Raw genomic sequence first — 7,329 nt, 5'->3', positions numbered from 1 at the left:
ATTTATAATAAAATATGGGGGCGGCACGGTGGTGCAGCAGGCAGTCACACAGCTCCAGGGACCTGGAGGTTGTGGGTTCGATTCCCGCTCCAGGTGACTGTCTGTGAGGAGTTGGTGTGTTCTCCCTGTGTCCGTGTGGGTTTCCTCCAGGTGCTCCGGTTTCCTCCCACAGTCCAAAAACACATGTTGGTAGGTGGATTGGCGACTCAAAAGTGTCCGTAGGTGTGAGTGTGTGTCTGTGTTGCCCTGTGAAGGACTGGCGCCCCCTCCAGGGTGTATTCCCGCCTTGCGCCCAATGATTCCAGGTAGGCTCTGGACCCACCGCGACCCTGAACTGGATAAGGGTTACAGATAATGAATGAACAAAATAATTATTTCTGCTCGACAGAGTCAGTGCTAGGCTCACACTGGCCCTAACTCTTAATAATATCCAACCAAGAGCAGTTCTGTGGTCGGAAATTAGCCACTGCTAAGGGGAAGAGGATGACTAATGCACCCTGGGCATCACCAGACTGACCACCAAGGTGTTTCAAATAAAGTGGTCAGTAAGATTTGTTATTTGCAGTGACAGTGCTACTTTCTCTACAACTTTTACAACTGTATATGGTGGTTTTGGAATTACATCATTCTTACCTGACCTTAGCAAAATATAATGGTCTTTTCTGTTCACGAGGTCACACAGTAGCCCACCAGTGCTTCCTCAGCAGAAAAAAAAACGAAAAAAGCAAACGGAACCATTGTAGACTTGCTGAAACTTTTCTTACTTATCCACTGCAGAACATTCTGATTGCAAAGTGCCCTTTAATTTGGTTCCCAGCAAGCTGTGATTGTTGGCAAGTTCTGTTCCTTACTGACTTTTTTTTTAACCGTTGTTTGCACGAGAGCAATAATTAATCACGCAAATAAATAAATAAATAAATAAATCTTTCTGAGACAGACTGCAGCTTTTTTTTTTACCTCCGCTGAATGAAAGCCAATTCTTTTTTGTTTCAGTATTGGATTTGTTCAAGGCTCAATTGCTCAAGAGCTATTGAATTGTTACAATGGTAATGGCAAAGGGTGGTCATGGTGAGACCAAAGATGCGTGTGCCATAAAATGCTGATGTGTGGACAAGTCGAATGAAGGTCTTAGAAGAAGGTCTTAGATCAGTGTCTAAATCACATTCTTGTAGGATCATCTGCTCAAGTGAGTTTGATTTAGTTTAATTGACATCAGTTGTCATTATTCCTGTAGTTGCCTTTGCATCAAAACATTTTTTTTGATTTTGTCGTTTTTCATTTTTTGACAAAGTTTTTTATTTTTTGACAAAACACCAGCTGCTCTTTACAGTGAAAAAAAAACGTATCTTTTTGTTTCTCCTGAAAACTGCCATTTTGGATACACAGGGTTATGTCTGGCAGTGGTGAATACAGGTCTGAGGTCCTAATCAAATGTCTGTGACATGTTTTGGTCAAAATAGCACCAGGATCAAACACTGCAGCATGTTTCTCTTCTTATCAAAACAGTCCTGTCTAAATAAGACTAGTTTCAGTGCCTGTTTCTTTAAAAGAGAATGAGCCACAGTAAAAGGGCACTGGAGTAAGAAGCAGAAGCTCTGGGTTTTAGCCATTTTTGCTTGCTTATCTTTCTTCTCCGTTCTTGTGTTCTCCATATTTTTTTTTTAAAGTGCTATAATTTCTCCACGCATGTTGTGTCTGGGGAGGCACGGTGGCGCAGCAGGTTAGTGTTGCAGTCACACAGCTCCAGGGGCCTGGAGGTTGTGGATTCGATTCCTGCTCCGGGTGACTGTCTGTGAGGAGTGTGGTGTGTTCTCCCTGTGTCTGCGTGGGTTTCCTCCGGGTGACTGTCTGTGAGGAGTGTGGTGTGTTCTCCCTGTGTCTGCGTGGGTTTCCTCCGGGTGACTGTCTGTGAGGAGTGTGGTGTGTTCTCTCTGTGTCTGCGTGGGTTTACTCCGGGTGACTGTCTGTGAGGAGTGTGGTGTGTTCTCCCTGTGTCTGCGTGGGTTTACTCCAGGTGACTGTGAGGAGTGTGGTGTGTTCTCCCTGTGTCTGCGTGGGTTTCCTCTGGATGACTGTCTGTGAGGAGTGTGGTGTGTTCTCTCTGTGTCTGCGTGGGTTTCCTCCGGGTGACTGTCTGTGAGGAGTTGGTGTGTTCTCCCTGTGTCTGTGTGGGTTTCCTCCGGATGCTCCGGTTTCCTCCCACAATCCAAAAACACATGTTGGTAGGTGAATTGGCGACTCAAAAGTGTGTGTGTGTGTTGCCCTGAAGGGCTCACAAAAACAGCTCATTCAATGGCTCAAGAAAAAGCCACAGCATGCCATGACCTGCATAAAGTCAACAGGACCGAGCATTAAACCTTAAGGGACTCACACAAGAATAAAATAAGAACCTACAAATCTAGCAGGTCAATTATTATAATTATTTAATTTTTTATGTGTGTTTTTACATAGTATTATCCTTCACCCCTCCTGCTCATTTCCCAACACTACCAGTTAAGTCGAAATATAATACTTTTTTGAAATACATTTGCATGTAAATGAATGACTGTGGATGGGGAAAACAACTCAAATTTTACATCTCTATTGCCTCTAGTGTTACTGCCTCACTGTGGGAGTCTAAATGCTGAGATTTGAAGGAGACGTTTGCTGTGATTTCGGCCATGATGACTGTTGATTAGCAGCAAAGCAAGCAGCCGGAATACAACGGAGTAATTGGCATATGCACGATTTCAGCAACAAACAAAAAATGACAGCTAGGCAGCGGTAAACACAGCGAATGTTTAAAATCTGGACGAGAAACAGCAAATCATTGTAAAAGGTGAGCTAAGGCAAATCCCCCTTTGTGTCTTTTTACACCTTTGACACATTATGAGGGGCGAGAGAGAGAAAGAGAGAGAGAGAGACCATCCAAAATGCATTTTAGCCATAAACAGCTTTTTAGTCCAATTCTGCACTTTTCCACGACACAAATCTCCTACTCCTCGGCCTGGCTGAGGGCCTCACTGAATAATGAATTCATGGTGTGTGGATGTGGGGTTGGCAGAGCGGTCTGCTGGATGGATGCATAAATCCATTAATAAAATGAGGATGGATGTGTCAGGGGATGAATAGCATGCTAACGTTATCTGCAGCACTTACATCGCTTTGGCAAGTTGGATTATAATTTTATACCCTTTACACTGTTAAATTAATGAAAGTCTACTACAAACACCAAGTTGGATCTTTAGAAAGCGAGCGAAAGCATGAGCTTAGCTTATGTGCGTGGGAGTGTACATACATGGTTGAATACATGAACAGATATCTTTTTATGTAGACATGTATTTCTACTGAATATTTAAATATTCATAGGCTCCATGACAGGTGGGATTGCATCCCCCAGGACATGAACATAGTCTCCAACACAATGGGGAATTCGTATTTGCATGAATCATAAATTTATGTTGGATGAATCATGCCCTTGCGTTAAGGCAAAACCCACAACAATTTGACTTTTACCTATTCAGCTGTTCAATGTGGGGATCTTAAACTGGTAACTCTTGCTTGTGACTACATTTTCCTCCTTAGTTTAATCACGGCCTATTCCGCCTGCAAGCTGGACTGCCCCATCTCTCCTCTATCAATTCAGGCACCTATTTACTGACATTTACTGAATTGGCCCTTTGAATTATCCTCCAAATGTGTAGAGCAGCCCTATGCTTATGTGTAGTGGCAGTTCGCAGGGTTAGGGTGGTAAATTGATGATACTGGGTGAACATATCAATAGGACTGTCACAATAGCCATTTTTTGTGGTTGATTTATTGAACCAGAAATATATGCGATACACAGTTTTATTTTCATGTTAAAACCAAGTTACACCACTGATATCATTAAACTATAATAACATAATAATGCAATTACACCCTTGTAAAGAGTGATGTATTTATTTAGAATAATCAGAAGTCGAATATAAAAATGTTTAAAAATCCAAAATAATCCAAAAATCCAAAGACTGGTGTTCTTCATTCTTATGTAAACAGATATGCCAGTAAACACAATTGGACATTCATTCATTTATTCATTATCTGTAAGCCCTTATCCAGTTCAGGGTCGCAGTGGGTCCAGAACCTACCTGGAATCAATGGGCGCAAGGCAGGAATACACCCTGGAGGGGGCGCCAGTCCTTCACAGGGCGACACACACACTCACACCTACGGACACATCTGAGTCGCCAATCCACCTACCAACGTGTGTTTTTGGACTGTGGGAGGAAACCGGCTCACCCAGAGGAAACCCACGCAAACACAGGGAGAACACACCAAACCTCACATATAGTCACCTGGAGCGGGAATCGAACCCTCAACCTCCAGGACCCAGGAGCTGTGTGACTGCGACACTACCTGCTGCACCACAATTGGACATATAATGTCAAAATAAAATATTGAGAACATATATTGTTCAATAAACAACAATGTGATTATTGTGACAGGCCTAAATGTCAACTCAACATAGAAAGTGACAGGAGGTGAGGACTGAACACCCTAAGACACTGTGGCTGTGTATTAGCAACCAGCAGTTGTCAGGTTCTGAGTCAGCTTCACTAGCTGCTGAACAGGCTTTTGTTGGTGTCCTGTTGCTGTTACACTTTTCCCATTTACATGAATAGGCTCTATGCTAACTTAGCTTGCTTATGCTTTAGAAAGCTGGAAGTCTGAAGACTACCTGGTGTTTCTTTGAAAGCATCGGAAGCCCTAAACACATCTTTTCAGGCTGTAATATAATGCAATATAACATTGCACATTAAATAAAGCAATGTCCAAGCTAAGAGTCAACCAATGCTAATTGCTAGTCATCTTAGCTAACCAGTGCCCAGGTTGGCTAGCATTAAACTGGATGTTGGGGGATAGGGAGGTCCATCCTACTAATCCAGAAAGGGCAAAATCTAATTATGTTTGCTTGGACTTGACCATGATAGAGTGCTTAGAAATTTTTGATGGTGTGGAAATTGTTATTAAATTGTGACTATTCAGCTTAGCACAGTCTGGGCTCAGGGTGAGGTTTTATCAGTGGGGCTAAATTGGGCTACATTTATTAGATACATTTCATAAGCCATGTGGGGCGGTACCAGATTTGAGATGGTGAAAAAGAGGACATGTCTCGCAGGGGGTGGGTGGGTTGGGGGGTTGGATGAGCTCTCACCCCTTGCTTATGTTTCAGCCTGAGCTTTTCCTGACGTAAACAAGGACTACTGACATACAGACTGAACAATTAAATGTTTACAGAGAAGGTTATCGACCAATAACGGTAGCTCTACAGTCAGACCGTCCAATCAGAAGATTCTAGGCTACTTCACCACGCCCCCTTCTCACTCAAGAGAACCAATCAGAGTAGGGGAGGGCGGGACTAGTTTGTGAACGAAACGCTTCTCGAAGTTCTATGTAAGCTCTAGAAAAACAAAATCCCGGACGTTTGTGAAATTCCGCTCGGACATTAAGTCTAAAAAAGAGGACATGTCCGGGTAAAAGAGGACGTCTGATCACCCTAGTAGTGTCGCAGTCGCAGGGTTCGAGTCCCGCTCCGGGTGACCGTCTGTGAGTTTGGTGTGTTCTCCCCACGTCCACGTGGGTTTCCTCCGGGTGCTCCAGTTTCCTCCCACGGTCCAAAAAAACATGTTGGTAGGTGGATTGGCAGCTCAAAAGTGTTCATAGGAGTGAGTGTGTGTCACCCTGTGAAAGACTGGTGCGCCCTCCAGGGTGTGTTCCTGCCTTGCACCCAGTCATTCTGGGTAGGATCCTGATCCACCACGACCCTGAACTGGATAAGTGGTTACAAACCACGAATGCATGAATGGACCTGCATGGGCAAAGTATTTGGTGTTTTAAACAGCTGGACTGTTTAATAGACCACATACGGGTGTAAGAAAATGAAAATAATGCTATGAAAATAATGCTAATTCTGCTAATAAGCATAACAACAGTAATAGCAATAGCAAAAAACAATAGGAGAGCTAAATTCTAGCTGAATAGATCTAAAGGATTACTGAACGTAGCACTCCATCATTTTTCAAGCTAATCTCCATATGCCACATTGGTGACATAGACTCAATTATCGCAGACAATCATTTCAGCAATATGGAAAACCCAATGACTCAAAACACATCTAATAGAATTCAATGAGGAATGACAATGAAGAGCTGACTGGGCACTGAAGCAAGGATTCTATTGTATTATACGTATTATTCGTATTTTTCTTCTTATGTAACTACAAGGCAATGCAAAGAAATGATTGCAACAATCAGCTGATTCCTACAGAAGCAACAGACAGAGATTAGGTTCAACAGGTAAGTGTCGCCGCCGAAAAGAGCCCTAATTGAAAAAGAATGTGGCAATTACAGCTGCTCCCGCACAAAACCCAGTCAGGCTTCCTTGACTGCACTCATTTGGAGTTTGGCTCAGATTCTCAGAAAAGTCAGCCTGCTCTCTTCCACCTTCTCGTGTGCCACCGTCGCCCGCCATGAAGCCGTTCCCATAGCGATGTCAGCTCTCGTTTTTCTCTTTCTCTCTGCCTGTTTGCATGCATCCCCGCTCGGCTCCTCCCTGGGCAGCTCTCGGCATTATGACTGATTAGCCAAACTGATTTTCTATTCCGTCTCGTGTCTAAGAAGTTCAGACGTTCCATCAAACGCAAGCGGAACAGAGAGGTAGCGATGGCGGACAAGTGAGGCCCCCGAGGAGGTTCCAACGCTGAGCTCCTCTCTTCCACTGATCAGAAAGAAGCACGCGGACGGGCACAGAGACATCTACATAGAGCTAAAAGAAAGGATCCAGATGGGTATGGGAGCTGTCATTGGTGAAAAAAGAAAAAAAAGAAAAGGAAAAAGCCCTAGAAATGTAGCCTACTCCTGGCATTCTAGGACACATGCCATTCCTTATGAACCGTGCTGCAATCTGTAGGGCTTTTTTTTTTTCTGGAAGGAAGAGGAGCCTCGAGAGTCAAGTGCAGGTTTTGTTGTCAAAAATCAAGCACATGAAAAAATTCAAGTCAAGGTTTATAGGCCTTCGCTGCTGCTATTTCGCTATTTTTCAATTCATGAGGTGATGCTCCAAAGCACCAGTCTCACTGGGGTTTCGCCAATTTGGCCTCATTTGAAACATCAGAATTGGAAACAAGCTTCAGCATTTCAGCTGCACATGACCACCCAGTCGTTGCATCAGCAAGACCATGAATTTATAGAAAGTGAGGGATGTAATTGGTTGAGGTTTTGCTACTTTGAAACAGAATGAGGTTAAAGGGACGGATGCTAGATGTGGAATATTTTTTGGCTCCCCCTCACATTTACAGGACTGTGTTGT

The sequence above is a fragment of the Hoplias malabaricus genome, chromosome 2 (genome assembly GCF_029633855.1).
Source record: "Hoplias malabaricus isolate fHopMal1 chromosome 2, fHopMal1.hap1, whole genome shotgun sequence".
NCBI classification, from domain to species: Eukaryota; Metazoa; Chordata; class Actinopteri; order Characiformes; family Erythrinidae; genus Hoplias; species Hoplias malabaricus.
Note: the sequence above shows the minus strand (reverse complement) of the source record.